Source organism: Petromyzon marinus, chromosome 6 (genome assembly GCF_048934315.1).
Source record: "Petromyzon marinus isolate PM22_M1 ecotype Great Lakes invasive population chromosome 6, UKy_Petmar_22M1.pri1.0, whole genome shotgun sequence".
NCBI lineage: Eukaryota > Metazoa > Chordata > Hyperoartia > Petromyzontiformes > Petromyzontidae > Petromyzon > Petromyzon marinus.
The window spans coordinates 5,676,198-5,702,109 of NC_133672.1; the positions used below are offsets into that span (position 1 = coordinate 5,676,198).

The 25,912-nt window shown below is 42.5% G+C and overlaps 2 protein-coding genes across 4 annotated transcripts in view; one reads left to right on the forward strand and one right to left on the reverse strand.

The window, feature by feature from the left end:
- LOC116939635 (muscarinic acetylcholine receptor M1-like) overlaps positions 1-8,408 on the reverse strand; it is a 29,880-nt gene extending 21,472 nt beyond the window's left edge. Inside the window, exon 1 of the mRNA XM_032948293.2 lies at positions 8,222-8,408. The gene's annotated coding sequence lies outside the window, so the exon portion shown is untranslated. The remainder of the gene's footprint in view (positions 1-8,221) is intronic.
- AVEN (apoptosis and caspase activation inhibitor) overlaps positions 1-25,912 on the forward strand; it is a 49,446-nt gene that overhangs the window by 15,507 nt on the left and 8,027 nt on the right. The gene's annotated exons all lie outside the window — the stretch shown is intronic.

Sequence of the window (25,912 nt, forward strand, 5' to 3'; positions counted from 1 at the left end):
TACAACCAGTGACAATATATGCTTACAAGTATTTATAATAAAGTTGAATACGTCTCTTTCAAGTATCCGACCAAACTGCCACAAGGCAATCATTGTCAAGAATATGACGGGATAATGTTCTTACATGACCAACACTACTTATTAAAGTACTGTACTCTACCTGATATTGTATTTAAGAATAATATCGGCGTTCTAGGCACTGCGTAAGCGTATACAGATTCACTCCCCTGTGGATCTATAAATGGTCGTGATTCGCGGGTCGCGATTTCATTCAAGAATTGATTTTTGTCATCTTGATTGCATTCTTGTCTAGTTTGCGCTGTATTTTATTTGTACTGTCTTATTTTATAGTCTGGATGTATGTTGCACTTTTTATGCACCGTACGTAGCCAACCGTGCTAACCAGAGGTGCGGGGGAATGACAACAAACTAAACACAAAAAAGCAGTTCTAAATAAATTAGTTTTCAATCTATATTTAAAAGTGCATAGGGTCCAGTGGCTTCCTCATATCGGAAGGAAGAGTATTACAGACTGTCAGTACTGTCCTGTTTGTTCTGGCTGTCTACTTTTGTTCTGCCTTGTTTATATTGCTAAATCTGTACTGACACGTGCTGTCACTGATGTTTCAAGTTCTTTCTGTGACATCTCATTTGTCGTCTCTAATATGTGCTTTCAGTTTCATACGTATAGTCCATCTAATCTGCGCGTCTCTCTAGTTATACTTTTTTCTGTCTCTTTAATGTTTGCACGAAGGATTTTGTTGCATTCTAATAGGGTGAATAAAATAATTGATTATGGCATGTATAACTCAATGCATGTCTCATGAGTGTAAGAATTCATGTTAATTGATGAGATGTTAGCTGCCTGCAATTGGAATTACTTAATTTAGAGCTGAGAAAGGCCTGTTGCCTGTCCTGTAAACTGACATGATGTCACATCTCTTCAATAATTTTGACACTATAAATCATCGTGTATTTGGAACTTTGTTTTTGTATATGCATTAGTACATATGCAGGTGCCGCTAAAGCAAGGTACTTAAGTCACATAGGTGCTCCTATCAAACTGGTGCTCAAACCTATAGTGAGGGAATAAAGTATTTGATCCCCTGGTGATTTTGTACGTTTGCCCACTGACAAAGAAATTATCAGTCTATAATTTTAATGGTAGGTTTATTTGAACAGTGAGAGACAGAATAACAACAAAATCCAGAAAAACGCATGTCAAAAATGTTATAAATTGTTTTGCATTTAAATGAGGGAGATAAGTATTTGACCCCCTCTCAATCAGAAAGATTTCTGGCTCCCAGGTGTCTTTTATACTGGTAACGAGCTGAGATTAGGAGCACACTCTTAAAGGGAGTGCTCCTAATCTCAGCTTGTTACCTATATAAAAGACACCTGTCCACAGACGCAATCAATCAATCAGATTCCAAACTCTCCACCATGGCCAAGACCAAAGAGCTCTCCAAGGATGTCAGGGACAAGATTGTAGACCTACACAAGGCTGGAATGAGCTACAAGACCATTGCCAAGAAGCTTGGTGAGAAGGTGACAACAGTTGGTGCTATTATTCGCAAATGGAAAAAAACACAAAAGAACTGTCAATCTCCCTCGGCCTGGGGCTCCATGCAAGATCTCACCTCGTGAAGTTGCAATGATCATGAGAACGGTGAGGAATCAGCCCAGAACTACACGGGAGGATCTTGTCAATGATCTCAAGGCAGCTGGGACCATAGTCACCAAGAAAATAATTGGTAACACACTATGCCGTGAAGGACTGAAATCCTGCAGCGCTCGCAAGGTCCCCCTGCTCAAGAAAGCACATATACATGCCCGTCTGAAGTTTGCCAATGAACATCTGAATGATTCAGAGGACAACTGGGTGAAAGTGTTGTGGTCAGATGAGACCAAAATGGAGCTCTTTGGCATCAACTCAATTCGCCGTGTTTGGAGGAGGAGGAATGCTGCCTATGACCCCAAAAACACCATCCCCACCGTCAAACATGGAGGTGGAAACATTATGCTTTGGGGGTGTTTTTCTGCTAAGGGGACAGGACAACTTCACCGCCTCAAAGGGACGATGGACGGGGCCATGTACCGTCAAATCTTGGGTGAGAACCTCCTTCCCTCAGCCAGGGCATTGAAATTGGGTCGTGGATGGGTAGTCCAGCATGACAATGACCCAAAATACACAGCCAAGGCAACAAAGGAGTGGCTCAAGAAGAAGCACATTAAGGTCCTGGAGTGGCCTAGCCAGTCTCCAGACCTTAATTCCATAGAAAATCTGTGGAGGGAGCTGAAGGTTCGAGTTGCCAAACGTCAGCCTCGAAACCTTAATGACTTGGAGAAGATCTGCAAAGAGGAGTGGGACAAAATCCCTCCTGAGATGTGTGCAAACCTGGTGGCCAACTACAAGAAACGTCTGACCTCTGTGATTGCCAATAAGGGTTTTGCCACCAAGTACTAAGTCATGTTTTGCAGAGGAGTCAAATACTTATTTCCCTCATTAAAATGCAAATCAATTTATAACATTTTTGACATGCGTTTTTCTGGATTTTGTTGTTGTTATTCTGTCTCTCACTGTTCAAATAAACCTACCATAAAAATTATAGACTGATCATTTATTTGTCAGTGGGCAAACGTACAAAATCAGCAGGGGATCAAATACTTTTTTCCCTCACTGTAAATGGTACATCGCCGAATATAGTTAATCCTACTTTCAACGAATGTTAAATGGCTGCCCTCTAACAATTATAAATCATCCTTTGCAGGGGCGGAGCCAGGGGGGGTGACAGGGGTGACATTCTGTGTATAAGTGTACGACGACACTCGGTCTGGCGGACTCCGTGCAACTGCATTGTCAGAGTGTGTCGCCAACCGATGGCGTCTAGTTCAACAGCCTGACTCTCTAATCATTCTTGAAATTTAAATTTGTTGAATGTCACCCCGGCCTGAAATCCTGGCTCCGCCCCTGATCCTTTGTGTTAGAGGCACTTGAGTATGATGGTTGTTGAGGGCTATATGCAGTTATTATACCTTTGGGGGTTATCAAATCCAACCTCAACACACTTAACTCCTTTACCAATCAATTATGTGCATCTGAATTACCAAGTAACTATCCAGTTGGTTCTGGCCTTTAATAATAGGCGCATGCAGAAGACGCTTGAAATGGCGTTGCACGATAGGGCACGGTTGTCTACGTTACGGTACAAAAGAAGTTCAACAAACATACAAACAACTTGGAGGTTTGGGGTCAAACATGGCAAGAATGTAATCAGGAAGATGAGGTTGTGATTGGTGGAGCATCTGTGCAGGATGCAGGACAGATTTACCAAACAGGTAAATGAGTGGCATGTAGAGATCAGGAACTTAAGGGGAAGGCCTAAAGACTTCTGACTGGGATGTTGTGAGCCCAGACCATTGCAGGATGGGTGTCCACTTTGCTAGAACTTTAGGATTTAGAAGGAGAAAACAATTGATGCCAGGGTGGTGGTGACATTACTGGCATTGGCTGTGCTGGCCTCTTGACCTTCTGCTGGTGACACTGACATGCATAGCAGATAATGTTCTCTGTGGAACCACAACAGACAGCTGGGCCTCACAGTTTTGAGAAATGAACCTGGAATTGCAAGCACAGATGTCAACAGATCTCCCTTTTTGCCAACTACTAGATGGTGTTCCTCTGATGTTCCAATGATTGAATGCTTCTTTCGAATCAGTTCAGTCTTGTCTTAAAGCCTTCGTGACTGCAGGAATTCATATTCTTTGGGTCTTTCGGTAAAGTCGTGTAGATAGGTTCAAAGAAAATAACCAAAAACTACGACGTTTCGATTGCAACACAAGCGTTCGTCATCAGGAAGATGACCTCTCAGTATCTATTTTGCGGGAAGTCAACATGTTACCCTCTGGAGGAAATGGGCTCGGACATGGTCACAAGGAACAGTACATAAACTTCAGGAAGATGACGAATGCTTGTGTTGCGATCGAAACGTCGTAGTTTTTTGTTATTTTCTTTGAACCTATCTACATGACTTTACTGAAAGACCCAAATAATTCGAATCAGTTATTTGATATAAATGCATTTTTTTTGTTAATAGTGAGCTATGCTAAGCTAAATTCAAACAAGATTTTAATAATTTATTTAAAGTTTATGTACTTTTCCTTGTGACCAAATCCGAGCCCATTTCCTCCAGAGGGTAACATGTTGACTTCCCGCAAAATAGATACTGAGAGGTCATCCAGGAATCATGATGTGAATTTGCAGCCTTTAGATTGTGAGTCATGCCCACTAAATACAGCATCAAGTCAGAGCCTGTTTATGTGGTGCATTTGAGTATCAGGTGTAACCTTCGGAGAGAGCCTGGGAATTCAATCTGACTTACAGCTCTGACAGGTATAGCAATAAGCCCTGTGAGTTACCTAGCAATCTTTGGAGTTGGGAAATATTTTTTGCTTGGTTGACTGCCGCCCACTTTATGAGCCGAATATTTTGGCTGACCCAAGATGGATTCGAGCATAAAATCAATCCCATGAGTCACCCAGCCACCTTTTAGGTTATACTAATTTGTTACACCCACGATACAGGTGTGTCCTGAAGCAGGGGTAAAACGTAATGCTGTTAAGAGTAAAACAATGTCAGAAAAGTGTTTCTCAGCTCAAATATGTATAGGGCAGACAGTAGCAGTCTACAATTACAGCTCTCAGCCCTTTGGTAGAAATTACACATGGCTATGATGGAAACCAGTCGTTTCATAGGACAACAGATGTTGACTTCTAAGAAAGTGGTGCCCAATTTATAGATGACCAGAAGGTCAGCGAGGCATCGTGAAGTGAATTTGAAGCATTCTCATTGTGAGCCATGCCCACTAAGCGCCGCATCTGCCTTAGGGCCCCACAACACACTCTTACAGCGGAGGCACAGAGGTCGGTTGCTGTGTTTCCTATTGCATACGCACATCGCCCGTTGCTGCTCTTAGCTAATCCTGCTGTGGCACCGACCCATGCATTTCTTAATGAACACTTGCAAAGTCGTTGAAAACAACCGCTTAATGAAACAGAACCTGTTAACTTGGGCACTTGCATTATTATCTGTCTTTAAGATGCAGCGCGATGCCAATATCACGCCACACTCTGCAGTGATCCACGCTCCATTAACATCTGGCTGCTGGATTCACAAAATTTTTTGTAGTAGGGAGTACAAAAAAATGCACAGCAGCGAGTTGGCTTTAAAAGGTGATAAACGTTATCATGTGGTCGTACGTCTGTCCACGGCATGCTGGGCTAATTTTAACAGCGTGGCAGCGGAGTAGAGAAGTCGTGCGTTATGGTTACCTTATTGTAATGCACGCCTTGTATAGCAATATGGTATTCGATCCTGCACGGCTGTCATTCATATCCAATTTATAAATGGAGTATTGCAAATAATGAACTGAAATTGTATACGGCGCGTGAACGTGGGGGCAGCTGGCTTTGATAATTGTCAGTGCGCTTGCTCTCCGGACACGTAGTACGGGGTTTCTGGTTCACATCCCACCTCCGCCTCGGCAGTGCTACAGGACATTAGCTGAGCACGCTGCGGTCTACTGCAGGCTCGACTATAAATACCCTGTGACTTGGTTCACAAGTGTAAGAAACAGTGTGCCAGCTTTTTGGCACAAATCCAAAATGTTAAACTTCATCATAGATATCATCAGTCCCAGTCGGCCAACTGCTGGATGAAGGCCTCCCCCATGCCGTCCTCATCTTTCACGATCCCGCGATGCAACGATTCACCTAGCATCTGCACACGAGCTGATTTCATGAGTTCGTCTCCGTGGCGGCTGTGCTCTTGCATGCATTCCCTTCTCTGGCTGTCACTTAATTTGCTGGATTCGAAAAATTAAAAACGCTCCAGTGTTGTGCGACTGGTCGTCCGGAACAAGACCGTACAACATATAATGATGTATTGCCCCATCCACAGATGCGAAAGAGACACTACAGCGATACACTACTCTGCTGCTCCTGATGCTGTTATCTGACTCGACCACCTGAATGCGAAATTGTCGTTGTTGCTCTGCATCTACATCAGCCCATATTAAAGAAAGAAGACTCCATTGCTCGTCTCATGTCTTAAATACTGGCACATCATTTTTTTAGCAACGGGTTCTGTCAAATCTTACCTTTTTAATTGTCAATATGATGTCTCTAGCCAGATAAACTTATCTCAAATTAATTTTATGGGAAATAATACATTATCAGGATAAGCATTGCCATTTCAGTTAAGCTATCCAGGTCTCTTTGTAGTGGATTGAACGGTTTAAATTATGAAGGTGGTGAGTTTTTATTTTGGGTTTTTATAAGTTATCGAGTTGTATCGTGACACTTGCTTTATATACACACCTGTATGATCAGAACATGAAAAACAATCTCCAGATTCTAAGCGGCACTGGTGCGTGTAACAAACCAAATGCAGGAAAATGCAGTTCCTGATAAGTAAGGGTTCTTTCTTCCTTTTAATATTTCACCATTGTGTGAGCACTTTCGAGGACCTGATAATTAAATATGTGGTCATTTTTTCACCCCAGTGCAAGAAATTATGCTCTGTTTGATTTATGGCTTATTAACTTATAAAGCCTTGGTTATTGGACAGTGGTCTCCCGAAGTGTCAGTGATGTTTAGCGGCATTTAGCAAATACGTCAATCTTACTAAACCTTTTCCATTTTCTGCTGTTGACAAGACTAATTGCAAATGTATATGAATGTGTGTGTGTGAGTGTACATGTGTGCATGTGGGGAGTCGTAGTGTTAAGGATTAGCACGCTGCGCTACGAACCCGGTGTCCCGAGTACGATTCCCGCTCATGACCAACAACAGTGATGATTATCTGAACCCGTCCTGGGCCTTCCCTCAGTAGACTCTGCCTCAAATGAGTACCTGATGCAGTATGTAAACATTCACCCCTTGGAAGACAAAGATGGCCTGGCATGGTGCTGGCCACCCACCCCGTCATGTGCCATGCCCGCCTTCACAGGTGCTCGCTAACAGCACTTGCCTCAAATATTTGTTGAGGCTATAAAAAGGATCTCTGTGTTGTCCATTCACGTATACAGTAGTGTCTCATGTGGAACTGATTGGAACATACTCTGAAACTGTTCTGGAACAGCTTGGGTGTTATATTTTTTCCTCCTGTGTTTGACATCCGTAATTTTCTAAGGCCCTGTGAAATGATTGAATGACTTTAAATAACATGCAATGCACCACAGTCTATATAAATAAAAAAATGTAATATCTAATGTTTAAATACTGTGGCGTTTTTTTCAGTTGCAATTATTTGACATTGGTGGGCAGTCAAGACGTTTGAGCATGACACTCAAATCGGTCACACTAACCTAACTAACACTGGGGGGAATATCACAAACCGTTACAGTGGCTGAATTGATATTAGCAGTTACGATATTGAACAATCATTTTCAAAACTGCGGTTTTGTAGGAACGTTTTAATTATCCATCTTCTCTCAGTCTGTAGCAAAATGAAACTCAACAAATATATCTTGGCTGTGCTTGGTCGCATTAAATGCATTATATTATTACTTTTCTGTTCAATTCGAAGGCTGTCAAAAGTGGCTCACAGCTCAAACGAGCATATTTGTCTATAATACAGGTTTTTGGGTTAGATCACGTAAATATATAAATGTGTCGTTAAAACCCGCCACCACCCGACACAGCCAACTTGTAAGGGTTGTCACGTAAACAGAACATGCCAATTCGTCACTAGTCCAGCACACCGGTGTGTTGGAGAGCCAAGCCACAACATTTACAAACTGAGTACAAATGAGCATAGTTGTGATGGTTATATTTTCAGGTGGCCTGAAGTTAGTGATTACATTCCTCATTCCCATACCAGGGTCAAGTCTATCCATAGCTCGAGTACTATTGGGTTCCCACAAAGTGGTGCTCATTTCATGGATCCCAAAACCACCAATCAGCCACCCATTGGGTTTTGAAATTTCACAGTTTTATAATTGTGAGGCTTGCGCTGTAACCATGGCGCAGCCCGGCCGGATTCTCACTCGCGTGCCAAAACGACCAAATGAACGTCAACTTATTTGCTCCTTCAGCATAAGCGATTTATTCAGAACAGGAACCCTCAAATTAGCATCTCTGTGTACGTCAGCAAACTCAAATAGCACGCAGGTGACGGGAGGTAACGCTGCGTCCGCGCACGCAGCCGGGCGTCACTCACCCGCTGACGGTCGGCAGGTTCCGTGCCGTTGCTCGTTCATTCCCGGGGACCGTTGCTGGAGTCCGCGCGCAGCCTGCGTTTTTGTCGTCCCATACAGCCGCTGCCTCTGGGATTCTCTCTCCTTCACGACCAGTGTCCTAGCCTGGATGAGTAACTCAGCATGGGGGGGGGGGGGGTGCGAGTTCGTTTGTGCCAGGGAGAGGGTGGGGGGGGGCCGGGGGGGGGGGGCGGCGGGCTTGGGGTTGTGGGGAGTGGACAATGGAAGCTCGAGCATGTCACAATGAGGGCGGAGCTTCAAGGCATAGCCACACCTCCACGACCCCCCCCCTCCACCCCATTTTATTATCGGCCTGCTTCGTACCTCACACGTGCGCACACGCACGAGCGTGTTCGCGTGGAGCGTCTGACGGGTCCTCGGGACTAATTGCTGCCGCACACGCAAGGCGTGCCGTGGTGAGGCTCCATAACAGGGGGGGGGTGTGGGGATGCTCATGAACTTGGATTAGGAGGTCGAGAGTTCACCCAGAGCCCCACTACATGTGTGCACTGCACTTGTCAAGCTGGCTGATGTTTGGTGTTGGCAGCAGTTGTTAGGTCTTCATAGCTTAAAGCTTAATGTTGCTGTTATCTTTGTGGTCGCCAAGACGGGTTGAAATAATAGGGCCGTGATAAATGATATGGCTGGGAAGATTTGTATGTAGCCTGCGCGTGAGATTGAGCCAGTTTGCAGTCAGCGATTCCATAGTGCATTGTCAAAGCTGCCTGTTGTTAACTGGATATTTTAGACCCTGTGATGTACTTCGTAAGAGCGTGCATTTGCGTGTTATAGTCATATATTTCAAATTATAAAATAACGTTGATTTTAATTACTTGTAAAAAAAAACAATCACTGTCTGTGTAGAATTGCGATTACAAACTTTGCATTTTTAAAAACGAATCACCAGTTGGATCTTTTTATTACACCAATTTAATGTCAAGGTTAAAGTATCTTCCTGCTTAACTTAACAATTGGGCAACATTCAACTCTGTTGGTGACACAGTCTGTGGTGAAAATTCAACGTTACCCCGTACATTCATCCCTACTGACTTTTCGAACCCAGAAAGATCATGAGCTCAATCGACTCTCGATAAGGATTTGAGCTGGCAACACCCATCGAATGATCAGTTCAACAACAGCACCACCTGGCTAAATGGAGAGAGGATCTTTAATAAACAAATAATAAAGCCGTACAATAATTGCTGTTGGAGCGTTGTGAGACTGTTGCAAAACAAACGCGTTGCTTGCTGAAAAGTGACTCGGGCAAGGGAGCGATGAGTGGGCTCACTGACAGCTGGGTGGGTGGGGGGGTTCAGTGCATTACTCAAATTGGACATTTTTTTTATTTACATTTAGCTTAACAGCCTGGGCAAGCGGCAGGCGCCTCGATCCATGCCTTTGAAAAAGTAGGCAGGCAAAACGGCTGAGAAGCACGATTTTGTACAGGGCACCTTGAAGACGCACGCAACGAATGCCCCCGTCAAGGTCTCTCGTGTGCTTGAAACATGCGTGCTTGATTTTTACCAAAGCCAAATGATTTGGCCAAGGCCAAATCAATCTTTGCCAACAGCGACAAGCGTGTTACAAGTTCAACGCATTTTCACATTTAAATGTGTCAACGGGGAAAGTGTGATTATGCTTTGATGGTCCTCAGCCAGTGGTTGAAATTCCACATTTCTATGGCAGGAGTCAGTATAAGAAGACCATTTTATTGACCCTGTAGGGACGAATTTCTCAAACCCCAACTGGAATTCGAACTTGCACCGTTTTGATTGTGGGGCTAGAGCTCCAAACACAGCGCCACCTTTTAGGAAAGTGTTTACCTGGTGGACGAAATTAGTTCATTATTTTATTTGGCTTGGAAGTCCCCTTCCAGCCCCGAACAAAATGCCAACGACTTTCGTTGCCGTGAAAAGTGTTGTGAGTTCTCATAGAAACAATTCTAACAGAACGCGTTTATGCTTACACTGATATTCAAAGACAGAGCAGCGTCGGTGTTGATATAATTTGATCGTGCTCTCATCTGGTGCAAGGGAAGGGATCCATTTATTTGAAAACATTAATATTAACAACGAAGAATACATAGAAATACAACTCAAATACAAAGCATATCCATGTCCAATATCGATGAGCGGACCTATAAGAAGAACATAGCTGTGGTCAAGGCAGCAATGAAAAACGGAGAAAAACAGAAATAAATACGCAAGGTTTAAATAGTAGTTGCATCGTGAGTACAATGTGTCATCTCATTTAAAATATAGTGAGGTTAAATAAAGGTTGCTTGATTACATTGTGCATTCATTGGGCACATTTATACGACATCACAATTAATAAAATAGATTCCTCAGCTCAGCTGGTTGTAGACCAAGGCATGGCTGTTTAGTATTGATTATAATTGTTGTGCCCTTATATAGGAATAAGCAGAGGAATGTATATATATTTTTTACAATCTCCCAGTGCGGTGCAAACTGCCTCATTCATTAGCAAGCCCCAGTGTCAGCCAGTGACTGAAGCCACGCCCCCACGTTGCAGCCTTCCAACCCAATCTCCCCGGGCCGTTCAGATTTCTGGCGGAGAATTTACTCTCCTGCACAACAAGGGGAGCCTGTGGATTCAGTTTTATTTCAAATTATTTGCATTTCATCGATTGGAAATGATGGGTGTGGCGGTTCGTTTGGAGATGCAATCAGTCCAGGGATTGGTGACCCCTAATTTTGGTGGCCTTTCATTATTACACTTGAATCTGCAGTTGTTCATTATTAACCTCTGCTCAGCTGTGCGAATTGGGGAACAAGTGGTAGCCAGTTTGATCTGTACATGTGTGTGTGTGTACGTGTGTTGGGTCTGTACTTATGTGCGTGTGTTGGGTCTGTACGTGTGTGTTGGCACTGTTGTGGTTGGCGCGTTGCACTACGAACCCAAGTTTCCCTGGTTCGATTCCTGCTCACAGCCACTACCAGTGACGAATATCTGAACTGGTCGTGGGCCTCCCCGATGTCAGCTCGAACTCAAATGAGTACCTGGTGCGGTGTGTGTAAACAACGCCACTAGGGAGACAAAGGTGGCCGGCCGTGATGATGACCACCCATCCATCCACTCGTGTACCCTTCCGGCCTTCATAGGTGCTCACTAACAGCACTTGCCCCAAAAGTGTATGAAGTCTTATTCTTAGTTTTTTCGGTAAAGTCACGTTGAAGAGAAACAACAAAATAACAAAATATATATAAAACAATAAAAAATTCTCACGACGTTTCGACCATAACTCAAACGGTCATCATCAGGTGTGTCGGTTTGCATAAATTTATTTAGAAAACGGCATATTTATTTATATATATAAATAACGTTTGCGTCACGCGCAACGATTGGCTGTTTGCCAGGACTAGTCCATCTATTTTTTGAAAAGAGGAGGGGGGAGACGAAATTTGTTTTTATGTATGCTGTCTGAAAGCCACTGTAAGCGTGAACAATCAATCAAGAACTGAAATGATTTATCAAATCTTTCCAATGATTGCTAAGATAGAATCCATCTTCTCGGTTGAAATTGTCTCTGTGCTTGTATATGTGGATAGCCTCATGAACGAATCTCTCATGGAAGCCAGATGGCTTACAAAGAACCTCCGTCTTGGAAAAGTCAATGGCATGTGAGCCTACTGAATTAGAACAATGATCTGCTACGGCCGAGGTGTTGGTCCTACCGTGTTTAAGGTCTGCTTTATGTTCACGAATGCGGTCTCTACTATCAGCTCCCCCACCTACAAACTAGCTCGTTTTTTGTCTGAAATCCTGCGTCCTTTCACTGGAAAAACCACCTCTGCGGTACAAAATTCTACTCACCTGGTATCAACAATCAAGGGTATTTCCCTGTCCCCAGACGACCTGCTTGTCAGTTTTGATGTAGTTTCCTTATTCACCAAGGTTCCTGTACCTGACACCATTGCAATCATTGAAGACTTGGTTCATCAAGGACTAAACACTGAGGTACCCCCCCTGGTGAGACACTGTTTAACCAATACATACTTCACTTGGAATGGAACTTTCTACAAACAAACTGAGGGAACCCCAATGGGCTCCCCCCTTTCTCCAGTTATAGCTAACATTTTCATGGAGAAATTTGAGACTGACGCCATCCAGACTGCCACTCTGCGCCCAACCTTATGGAAGAGGTACGTGGATGACACTTTTGTCATCTGGCCACATGGCCGGCCTGCTCTAGACCAATTCTTCGACCACATCAATTCCATACACCCAGCCATCAGATTTACCATGGAAGTCGAAATAGATGGCAAGATACCTTTTTTGGATGTCCTAATTAAAAAGAGACCTGATGGTTCAATGAGCCACTCTGTCTACAGGAAAGCTACCCATACGGATGCTTATCTGAAACCGGATTCCCACCACCATCCATCACAGAAGAATTCTCTCATCAAGACTCTGTATCATAGAGCCCAATGCATATCCGACCAGGAACACATAAGCAGTGAACTCAAGCACGTACACCAAGCTCTTAGGGCTAATGGTTACTCCGACTATACAATCCGCAAAGCTATCACTCAAACCATGAAGAAAAACCCTCTTGAGGAGCCTTTCAAAACCATCACTTTACCCTACATTGCTGGGATCACAAAAAAGATCTCCAAAATCTTGAATAAACACAAGATCCAGGTCCGTTTCAACACATTACATAAAATCCGTGATCTGGTTCCGTCTGTAAAAGATGTGATTCCGGACATACAATACCCTGGTGTCTACAAACTAAGTTGCCTCTGTGGTAGTAGTTACATTGGAGAAACCAAACGCCATGTCTCGGACCGCATTCGTGAACATAAAGCAGACCTTAAACACGGTAGGACCAACACCTCGGCCGTAGCAGATCATTGTTCTAATTCAGTAGGCTCACATGCCATTGACTTTTCCAAGACGGAGGTTCTTTGTAAGCCATCTGGCTTCCATGAGAGATTCGTTCATGAGGCTATCCACATATACAAGCACAGAGACAATTTCAACCGAGAAGATGGATTCTATCTTAGCAATCATTGGAAAGATTTGATAAATCATTTCAGTTCTTGATTGATTGTTCACGCTTACAGTGGCTTTCAGACAGCATACATAAAAACAAATTTCGTCTCCCCCCTCCTCTTTTCAAAAAATAGATGGACTAGTCCTGGCAAACTGCCAATCGTTGCGCGTGACGCAAACGTTATTTATATATATATAAATAAATATGCCGTTTTCAAAATAAATTTATGCAAACCGACACACCTGATGATGACCGTTTGAGTTATGGTCGAAACGTCGTGAGAATTTTTTATTGTTTTATATATATTTTGTTATTTTGTTGTTTCTCTTCAACGTGACTTTACCGAAAAAACTAAGAATATGAATTACTGCAGTCACGAAAGCTTTAAATCAAAATGTATGAAGTCTCTTAAGGCTATAATGGGGATCTTTGACTTTTGTATGTCCACAGCTGTATTATATCTAAACTATTCATAATGAAGGTGAGAATGTGTATAAGTAAATGTCTATGTATTTTGGCGTGAAAATACTTATGTATTTTATGTTTCCGTTATTTAAAACCACATACCCTCCTCCATATAAATAAACGTGTACCAATGGCTGCGTTTCCCGAGCCACTGTGGTGCTATGGTCAGCGGACTGGACTTGCAATTCAGCGGTCACGAGTTCGATCTCCCAACACAGCAGTTGAAACAATGGACACGTTTCTTAAAGCCCTCCTGCCTCTGTCCACCCTGCGACATAAAGGGGAGTTAGTCGATGAGCAGGTAGCGTGTGGATACTCTTCACCTCTTACAAGACATCTGGCCAGCGTAGAAGAGTTGGCCAAAAAACATCTAAAGAGGCTCTGTAAGAGCTCCCTATAGTGGAGGCCCTTTTGCCAGCGGTGGCCTGAGCAACCTATTGCTGGGCTCTACTTTTACATCTTTTCACAATGTTGGCATGTTAGAAAGTACTTGGGTTTAATATTTAATCCTGTGGCAAATGGTATCTCTACATGGCATAGCCCTCAATTATGTTCACTGAGACTGAAATGAGTACCTGATAGGGTGTGATTAAGATCAGACATGAAGAGGCAAAGGTGGACAGTCTCTTGCGATGTTGGCTACACCACATCGTTTCTTTTGCTGTGCCAGCCACGATAGACACTCGCGGACATCATTTTCGCCCATCACTTGTTGAGTTGTCTTTGTTTATCCTGAATGTACATTAATGGAGCAAATACACATTAACGAGATATATAAAATTCAACAAAAGCCGTTAACAATGTATAAGGTACTGAGGAGCAGGTTGTAATGTTGGCATAGTATTATGAGTGATAAAATGTGGTATGTTATTCATAAAGAGTAATTTTAACATAGTGCCTCTAAAACGTGTTAGCAAGAAAATTGAATTATGGGTGTTATCTGAACAATTGAGTTCATAATTCAGATAAAATCGTAACTGTTTAGGATCCCTGTAGATGTTATGTGCGTACGTATGCATGTATGTACGTACATGTATGCATGCATGCGTTCTGACAATCCTGCACAAACTATTTAATTCCTGTTTCATGCCAGGTGAGATTGTCATTTAGATTTTCATTGGAGCAAAAGTGCGTGTGCTCTCCGTGGTGCAGTGAGTTTTGTGGTTTTTAAATTGTGAGTGTGTGTATGCAGACCTGATAAGGTCTTGAGCTCAGCTGAGGGCATGGCATGGCTCACTTGTTACGTTTATAAAAATAAATTAAATGCTTATATGGTTGGACCGGAAAAATGTTTTAGGGTTCAGCCGCTCAAAGTCAGAGTGGGCTAAAGTTAGGCTTGTTATTTTTTCTTCTCCCAATTCATGAACAACTGATAACAAGAGTTTAATTCGAAACAAAATGCAATCTTAGAACGGAAAGGTTTTCCAACTTGCAAGTTGTACGAGAAAGAGCAAAATGCAATGTTAGGACTTTATGTTTTGAGAGTATTTAAGAGCAGAGGAAAGTGTCTCAATAAATGGCCAAATCAGCTTTGAAACCGAGTCACTATAATAATTAATGTTAGCAATACATCTATCGTAGGTGTTCCTGTGAAGACAGGTACCCACCATAATAATTTCGAATTACCATCAGTTGCTCAGGGCCACCAATGAGCAGCTATCCAAAAAGTATTTTACAATGTCAATATTTTATAATTTTGTTACTCGATTAAGAATTACATAACCTAATTCAATTTAATTACAAAACAAACGCTGTGTAATTGATAAATTTTGCATCAATTTCCCATGCAAATCTGACATCACAAGATGTTTTACACTGGTGGAAATTTCCCAGAAATGGTGGCATGTACTATTATGGTCTCTACTCTGTCCAGCTTGAGCATCCGGGGGGTAACCAATGCTGTAGGATAATCTTCTTTGGGATAATGAGAGTACAGTATATCCAGTGGCTTCACTTGAGATGAGTATTGGGCATTTCGCCTAAGGGGGATCATCTTTGGATCGTGGTGTTCATATTGGCAGTAACCCTATTCCAGAACTTAATTAGAACATTAGACCATAGCATCAGAAAGTCAAGTAAAAATGTCTCGCAAGTTCACGCGAGCGTGGTGTGGTGCTCATCTCCATTGGCTTCCATGAGCCAGTGGTGGAACTTCGGCATTCGTTCAGTGGGAGGAAAATTACACAGAATGTGTTTAATCTAATGAGCTCTTGGAGGCCAAGCAAGGTTGAGTGTGCTTTGATGGGCGACCGACATGCATACAAACATGTGCTTGTAGGCTGCTGCTGCTGCTGCGGTGTTACTTTATCAGGTAGTGCAGCAACATCATCCATTGCTTTATTGCACTTCTGTGCTCTGACATCTTATTCTTCCCGTCTTCACAAACCCGTACCGACCAGTGTAGTGATGTATGGCCAAATAACCCCATCGAACAGCACAGTGTGGGGAGGCTGATCCAGCTGACGATTGATAAAAAGGCCGTGCATAGTTTGAGGCAGTCATTTTTGCTATATAGCTACTGGTGACTTCCCACAAAGTAATACTTATTTTATTAACTATTGAGGGAGGATGGCCTAAGTAAACCTTGTCGCCTTTCCATGGTGAGTCAAGCGTTCTCAATGGTGGGTGCCTAGATTGCTTGAATATAGCCATGCTTGTGATCAAGAGGGCATATAGGGCAATCATCTGGTATGGAGCTATCGAATGTCACGCCTCTCTTTGAGGTGGGATGAAAGCTATGTAAAACATGCACGCTGCATCAGAGTAAGGAGTGTGGAGTGAATTAGCGAGTACATTCGACAACCAGATGTATTTTTTCATGTCCGCAGTCTGCCTCGCTGTCGAAAGATTCATTCCAAATTGAAATGGCGAAAAACACATTTAACGTTTTGCCTCTCAATAAATAAACGGTTGCAGGAAACTGACGACCTTGTTTTTGAAATGGACAATTTGTATGCCAGGAATGGGTGAGCATTCTGAAGTGCAAGGTAGATATAAGCACACTGTATATAACCACACATATGATATAAGCAACACGTGCTTACACTACATTGTTCGGGAGAAGGCAAAGGAGAAACTTCTGATTATGAGCACACATGATCTTGCTCTCAAGGGTTGTGCTCATATCCAGCTCCTGTTCTGTGTATTAGGTGTGTTTTAAAGCCTCACCTTTGATTGTTGATCTTACATTGTTTCTTCCATATGTCTGCCGATTTGTCACACTGTGTGTTTGCTCTTTCTATGCTTGCGGAATATGTCGCCCTTTAAAGGAACATCTTTACTAGTTTGAAATACTCAGGCGAGCCTCATTATGATCCATCCTGGGTTTAACCAGACTGGATTGTGTGAGGAGCTTACAGATCCTTGAAAGATCTAGACAAAGTCCCATCTGTGAGCTCCTCCGGCAGGCAAGGTTGCCTTGGCTGGGTCACGTCGCCCACATGCCCAGCCACCAGCCCAAGCAGTTTCTATTTGGCCAGATAGGGGGGCTAAATGGGCGCGGCATGGATTAGAGAAGAGATGGACTGATGTGGTACAGAAAGATGTGGAGATAATTGGACTTGCCGATGACTGGTACCAGTAGTGTCAAGATCAGTCTCTTGGGAGGAGGTTCGTGAAGTGCTAGTGGGCAGTTGGAGGCAGTCACCCTACAGCAACAGCGGAGGGTAAAGGAACGATGCTCACAACAATGAGCGACTAAAACACTGCAAGTTGGCACAGTGGTGAGCACAGTTGGTACGTTTGTCAGCCATCTCAGTCAGTCAAACCACGGCACCTGGATCTATCCCGTGACCTGCCAGTGAGCCTTCGACACCTCAAATTGTACCTAGCATGGCACAAGCACCGTGGTGACACCACCGCCACTGAGTGGCCAACGGGAGTTGTTGTTTGTCTATCTCTCACTCAGTCTCTGCGTGTGCCTGCATAGGGCCTCACTTATTGCTGCAAATGTCCCCGACGGCGACAGTTTCACACCTCTGCTCTCTGTGTTCCTCTCTCCACATCTCTACATCTCTGTTTCTTTGCCTCTCTCTGTGTGTGTGTCGCTCTGCCTCAATGTCTCTGTCTATCTCTCCATGCCGATTTCTATCCATGTGTCTGTTTCTTTGTATCTTTGTGTTCATGTCTTTCTTGCTTCACATCTCTGTGTCTCTGCCTGTGTCTCGACGTCTGTCTGTTTGTGCCCCTCTGTCCTCATCTGCTTGGGGCCCTCTGCTTCGTATAGTTAGCCCTGTGCCTGGGAGCTGCTCACAACTTCCCCAGGGGTTGATTATTACCGAAAATATAAATTAAGTAGTTTGTGTAAGTCTTAACACTCCGTTCTCAAACCATTTTAAAAGGCATCAGTTCTCACATTTGCTGTGGGAATTGATTTTTTTTCTTTTAAAGAAAACACGTACAAACTATTCAGAAAAAGTGGCTGTAATTTAACATCGCCTATATGACAACCTAATGCCATGGCTTTAAATAACCTCAGTTCTCATATTACAATTGTGTGCTGTACAAGTGCCATCTTGCACACAATCAGCTGTTTTGTAAAACTCGTAAACATTCACCGCCCTGTCAAACCACTGCTGGATAAATGCCACCTCCCCACGCTGTTTTGGTCACGGGAATTGCGTGACCATACTTCACAGCACCGTTCTGTGCCGTTTGGTGATAAGGGGGCAGCGCCCAGCACTCGTTCAGATGTCACCCATCACTCCATGTTAACGAACCATGACTGGCAATCGAACTCGGGTCGCCAATTCATAGTGCAACGTACTGACCACTGTGCCACCACTCCCCACCCCAATATCTCCAAATGATATACTTGTTTGAAGGCATATCGTATGTACGCACCCTGCTTAAAGAAGGAAGATTTAAACCAATCGATAAATGTCTCATCTTGTACAGAATTTCCGAAGTTGTGTGTCTTAGGCTCTCTCGGGAAAAGTTGGAAGCTTTGTTTAGGTACAAACATTTTTGGAAGTTACACGAGTCCTCCATTGATATCACTGTGACGTTATTCCGATACTTTCTATTGTGACATCACTGCAACGATGGCACTGAAGTACTCCTCACTATAATTTTTCATGTTTTTTCTCTTGCTAATGAATAATTTATTAGATGTGTGTCAGTCGGAGACACACAGCTTAGGTACTCATTCATAGCATAAAACCTTTGCGTATAGCATTTATGTCCCTATGGTTATCTTGTACAGCACCGTAAAAGGCACTTGTATATAGATGCTTTATGCATTTAAGTTAGAATTCATATAATTGAAGCAGATTTTTTTAGCATGTGTCAATAGAAGACAATGCTGTTAGAAGTCTATGATGATAATTGAGCCCAGTGCAATACAATGGATTTTGAGATCTGATGGTCAACTGCAAATTCCTCTTACAATGGCGAGATTCCACACATTGACAATAAATCAGACGTTTTAGCGAGCGCAAAAGTACATCCCATTGTAAAGGTTTCTTTATCGAGCCAGCAATGAAGTCGCAAAAATCCATGGCCATTAGTTTTACAGCAAATACTAAGCGACGTTATGTTTGGAAAAAAATTCTACCTGAATTGAATAGTACAATGGGGGTTTTAGCCTTCTCCACATGCGTTGCGATTCTGTGTATCTTTTGTCCGGCGTTCAAACTATTTTGTGACCTTGGGTGTATCCTCTTGTCTGGCATATTGAGGAGAAAATAGCAACAGACGGAAAGCACCGCTTAGTATTTTTGCGTTTTGCTATAAGTAGGGCAGATTTGGAAGGATGATGCACTCGCGTGACATTTGTGTCATTTTCTTTGGTTCTTTCGGTAAAGTCAACCAAAGCAGATGAATCATTGCAGTCACGAAAGCTTTAAATCGAAATTTGTGTCATTCCCATCGGGAGGCATCAATTTTTAAAGTTTAATTCAATTTCCTGGATATGAATTTGGCAAGCAGATAAATGATTGGTAGATAGTGCTGCAATACGGAGAAACATAATCAAAAGGTATCAATGAAGGATTTTTTTTTTTACCCCCAAAAACACAGCACAAAGCAATGCTGGGAATTGTGTGAAGGAATAGTGGGTGGAACAACCAGGGTGTGAGCTGTGATTGTTAAAAAACGAGGCAGTGGTATGTTTGACAATTGTTTTGCCGAGGGTAGGAAATCGGCCTCAAATCATCAATCACCGTTATCACCATCATCATCGTTGTTGTAGAATAAAGAGCCTCATACACACAGCATGGATGGAAGCACTGCCGTGCATCCTTGGAATAAAGTTTGTGCTTCGTAAAGTATATACCATTCAGAATACTGTATGAATGTTGCTCAACTTTCATCGAAAGTTAACAGAGCATGGACCGAATAATACAATCGTAATGCATGCTTTTGTTTGAAAATGGCAGTGGTAACACATTGTGATTGTGAACATGTACCATTTAAAGAAAGGCTTAAAAGCGCCCCTGACTATATCACAAGGATGATTTTTGTCTCACCTGCTCCTTTAGTTTATCTGGAACCTGGCCGGGTTATATCTGAAAAAACTTTATCTGTAGCGGTTTATAATAGAGATGCATTTGACCAACCAGGAAATTGACAGCTCTGGACTCATCATGGATATGGCTTGATCCAGCAGTACATTACACGTTTCTCTTAGAGCTGATGAAAGGCATATACAGTATTAATATTTGACAAATTGATACAGCGGTGTACAATAGCACTTACGATATTTTTTTCCATCCATGTAATTGCCTAAGCATTCAGCAAAGATCTCATTTGTATTGGGATTGTCTAAAATGTGCTTATGGTAACACGTGACGACATTGTTTCAGACTTTTAAAATGCACGAAGTATTTTAAAAGTAAAAGTGTTTCCTTTGCTCAAAGAAACAGAGAAGTATGTGGCCCTGAGCAGGTGGTACAACAAATTCCACATTCCTGTGGCAAGAACTATAAGAACATGCCCACATATGTTTCATGGCATATAAATAACAATTTCCCCATCTTTTAATTAATCGTTACCATTACGTGCTAATGACGTTGTTCCACTGGAAATGCATTCCCCTTAAGGTCACCCTCGCAATATAGTGCTGAGTACATTATTAATTGCTGGTAATTAATTTGGCATTGATACACCACGTAAATACCGACAAGAGAGCGAAGCGGCAAATCTAAGGTCGGCAGAATTGGTGCAGTGGCCCTCCAAAGCACTGAATCTTGGATGCTGCGTCTTCCTCACCACTGGTGGAAGTGTTATTATACAAAGGCAGGAGAGGGTGTGACCTCTGATTCATTCGTTGCTGTCCCCCTTTCCTAATTCATCGTCTCAGAAGCTAACTTATCACTCTTGTCAACTGTACATTAAACTTAACATTGAACCCTAAAGGTTTCTCATTGTGTTGGCTGGTTTATTACCGTCATTCTTGCGGGACTTGGGGCTGCTGTTTGTTTCTATGATAAATTGCATGAATGTGTTCAATTAATCAAGCCCTTTATTTATAATGAGGTGAAAACCTAGTGAGATGCGATCTCATTTCCAAAAGATGAGGGCTGTAATAATGAGTCCCAATTCACCTTCAGAATAACTGTATTGTCAAATGTGGATAAGGACAGTACTGATTTGTTGATAGTAACATGTTATATAGAAATGCAAAATCACATCTCTAGTGTATCAAATCTTAACAAGCACTTTATTGAAACACGATCCAATTGGTCATTAGCAACCATGATCCACTGTTGGATGAAGGCCTGCCCACATTATCACTGTCCTCCCAGAGTCTCCCGATGCCATGTGAGCCTATCTCATCACACCATCTCTGTACTTGCCGTCCTGTTGGGTGCGTTACCTCTTCGGCCTTGTTATCTGTCACCAGCCCTCATTGTTTGTTCATCACTGTTTTTAGCGATACGTCCTACCCAAACCCACTTACCTTTATTAAGAGTCACTATGATGTCTCTAAATTTGCAAGGTTAAAAAGTAAAGTGAACATATTTGTTTGAAAACAACAAACCATGTTGAGGAAGAGGAGAGATTTACTAAGAGACATAGATGCTATGAAACAAAGATTGAGTACACAGAACTGACGTCATCGCAAGCAACGGACGCATGAAAGCAGCAAAAGGGGAGATTTATGATTAGCGATTGACAAATAGTAGCACTTGGGGTTGTGAGATGTAACCATAAGCACATGGTAGAGATGCAATCTTAAAATTAGTGGAGGAATTTTACGCAGATCTCTATAGCAACAGAAGGGAAGATCTAGGAATGAAGCCATTTTTCAAACGAAGAGCTTTAAGTTCCCCGTGTGTCATGGTTCACAGGGTCAGTTCGGCCATTCATCGAGTGAAGAGAGAGATGCCTCCCGGACAAGGTGGAATTTCTGTGGGACCAAGTTGTTGGAACAAAATTTGTGGACCTATTTGCTACATTTTTACGCTTAAATGAAACTACTCAATAACGGAATGCTGCCTCGGTCTTTGTTGTGTTAAAAAAACAGTGTGATAAAAACTGATGTGAAGGACTATAGACCCATTAGCCTCTTATCGCATGTATACACATCTTTTCTGTGAAGATCATTCGGAACAAAATAATGGGCAATTTAGGAACCAAACCAACCACATGATAAAGTCAGGTTTAGGGACGCTTTCACAACCATAAATCATTTACTATCAGTCACATTTTGGAAATAACTTTTGAACATAAAATAAGTTTAAGTTTATTTGATTTCATATTCTTGGGTCTTTCGGTAAAGTCTTTGAACGTATCTACGTGACTTTACCGAAAGACCCAAGAATATGAATTCCTGCAGTCACGAAAGCTTTAAGTCAAGAATTATTTGATTTGTTACACGGATTATGCTGTTTAGCCAGTTTCCTGGCTATATTAGATGGGAGATTTGTGGTGCTGTGTGAGCACAGCATCAACAAAGCAGAGACAGAAACATTAATATTGTACAATGAGGCATACATTATCACCGACACTCTGTAGATGCAGTCATGCTCTCACAAATCAAAGGCTGAATTTAAAAAAAAGATTACGAGAAATAAATAGTAGCCCAAAATGACTTTATATTAAACACCAATATAGAACATAGGCATGTATATGTCTATAATTGTAAGCAATAAAAAAAATCTGAATACAAAAATCAACATCCTATCCCGTCACGAAATGTGAAACCTCCCTTTGGAACATTCAAATCTACTTCTGAAGCTCCTTTAGCAGCAGGCATTTGTAGCCACAGTAGAGGCACACCTTCGATAACACCTTTAAGATAATGCTAAATGTCAAGTTGAAAATGTATAATTCTCATACAGTAGTTGCAAAAAGCTGACATAAGTGACACCACGTTTTTTACAATATGGATTTTTTGGGCAGTCATTGCACAGCCTGGGCTGAGAGCGTTAATGCGCTCTCCTTGATAACCCTGTCCGATCACAGGTAGCTGTCTGGATTCAAACCTAGTCTCCGAGCAGTGGCGGGTTCAGTGCTCTCACACGACACGAGCCACACAGTCTAGCTTCAACGAACACTTACATGGACGTGCCCACCAAGAGAACAACAGGTTATTGTTTGTGCGTTTCTACTGCGATCCATTGACATGTATACCCCACGAAGATAATGTGGAGAAATTAAAGCGAGAACAACATTAAAATTCAAAGCTTGTACATGTCTCCCACCAATCTCAATACACGTATGAAATATTTTTTTAACACTCTCCTCCATGAGATATGGAGACATCGATTTCACAATATCCACCTGTTCCGTGTAAAGTAAGGGGATCATTAGAAATCATTGGGGTCTGTATAATTGGAAATCTCTGTATTTGCACTCACAGTATCATTAAACTTCAATTTTCTAAACAAGTTCGCAACTGTGTGTGGGTGCTTTCAAGAAATAATTTGAATAAAGCATCGCGCAAGTTCATTACGATGATTATTTTTGTGCTTGCCAGTTATTTTCTTCCTTATAAAATGAAAATAATAATTTGAATTCACAACTCTTCCCAATCCACTCCTGATGAAAAAAAACGCCTCCCCATGCCATGTTATGGGGGTTGTCTGACCATACTTTACCATGCTGGTCAACGTGGATTTGTGAAAGATGGTTAAGGTGTCGCTTGCCGACGGTGTTAGCCGTCACCGGGAATTGACCTTGAGATGCCCAGATTCATAGTGCAGTATGAAAATCGCAGAGACACTGCTCTACAGCTTCATCTCCTTGTTCCTGTTATTGACCATGTGTAGTCATTATTTTTTTTATTTACATTTCTATCCCCATTATACATTATCAGGAACGAGACACAAGGAAGCATTTGAACTCTACTGTCAGACTTCACAGACAGCTGGGTCACACATCACAATGAAGAGCAAAATATATCACACACCCTCCACCAATCTCCCTTCAATAGATCTCACCTGCAACCACTCGGGCTGCACAGTTCAGCTGTGCATATGACTTGCATGGCCCTTGTTGACGTGACAGTTGTTCTAACAGTAACAGCAAAGGAGAAGAGCTTGCAAAAATAACGGCAGCAATGTTTACATGTTTCATGCTTTTCGCGATCAACCGTACGTGCAGGACAGCTCGAATTAAACATGCCCGCTCCGCACATAGGATGGTTGCTATTCCGAGCGTGCGCTGGCCACTGTTGTTGAACACATTTTATGCCATCAGAGCCAAAGTTGATGCCCGTTGTCAGCACAATGTCCAGACTTTGCCAAGTATCTTGACCAAAGCGTTTCTGAGTGTTACAAAGCAATACAGCGTGCCTTGGGCCATTCTGAATTCAGCACGGTGCGTGTAGTTGCTCGTTAAAATTCAATCTTTCTTTCTCATTCATATATTCTAATTAATTTGGTTATTGACTGTTAAGATTGGCCGCTGCCTTGTATTTCTCTTGGCGTCAGTGATATCGTACAGTTTAGTGCATGTCAAGAGAGCTGTGGATATATCTTGGCACCGAGGAGGAATGTGTTGGGGGACGACAGGACGTCGAAGGGAGGGGTCATTTAAATACAAGCAGGAATATTTATCATTTGAGTGCAAATGGACATGTGCCAGCCAAGTTGGTTGATGTTTCCTGCCTACATGGCTTATGTAAGCATAGTTGAACTTAGAATTTTTTTTTTATCGTCCCCAGGAATGAAACATTTGTGAAGCAGGATTGTGTAATTGCATTGTGCTGGGCTACACAGAGGAGGCACGTGTTAGGGTTGTGACTTCGTGCAGATTTGAGCCTCCGCAAAGTTCATTCTTTGATTGGAATCTTTGGTTGAAATGAAGAAATTTCTGCCGCGTGTGTAGATAGATTTTGTTATGGTTGTGGCGATTCGCACACCGCTCTATACAATTTGGTGAGCAGGGTTTAATTCCAGAAAATGCTCAGCGGCAAGTAGTTTCTAAATAGGCTGGATCCTCCCCTAGGTTAGTTCAGCTTAAAATGTTTCTGGTATGGTATGGGGAAATTTAGCACTCGAGAGACGATGGCTCAGCTTTGCTTGATGTTGGGCCACAGCACCGCTTAGGTGCTCAACAACAAATCTTGCCCAAGTGGATTATACATTCACATGGTTTTAGTCTGTTCTCTAATAATTCTCAAAGTTTTTTTTGGCGTGGTCATACTGCACGAAATTCGCCCTGGTGCCTTTAAGAGATTGGTGTGGATATTTATATATCTATCTACTCGCTTGTGTAATGAACTATCAAGAACACTTTGCCCCAGAAACACAACGGGCTCATTTGCAGTCTTATATGAAGCCCTATACCAGGGCTATTGATTTTTGACAGCAAGACGTGTACAATTATTAGCCACTTTTGGCTTGCAAATCAATAACACCGGAGTCTCCCCTGCCGTCCAGTCGAGGGGGCCTTCCCCCACTATACATGACGAGCCAGAGTGCACCTAACCTGGCACGAGTGTCGTATGTATGAACTTCTTTTGCACCGTACATAATCAACCGGTGTTAATTACTGCCACTGTTTACTCATGGTAGCTGTTGCTGCTGTTGTGCGTGTGTACGCATGTATGCATGCACAAACGTGTTTGCATGTGTGTGTTTACAATATTTTTTTCCGGATCTTGAGTGTTTATAAAACGGTGAGCTGGCAGTCCCAGACATATTCTTGGTTCTTTCGGTAAAGTTTCCCTTCTACGTGACTTTACCGAATGAACCAAGAATATGAATCCCTGCAGTCACGAAAG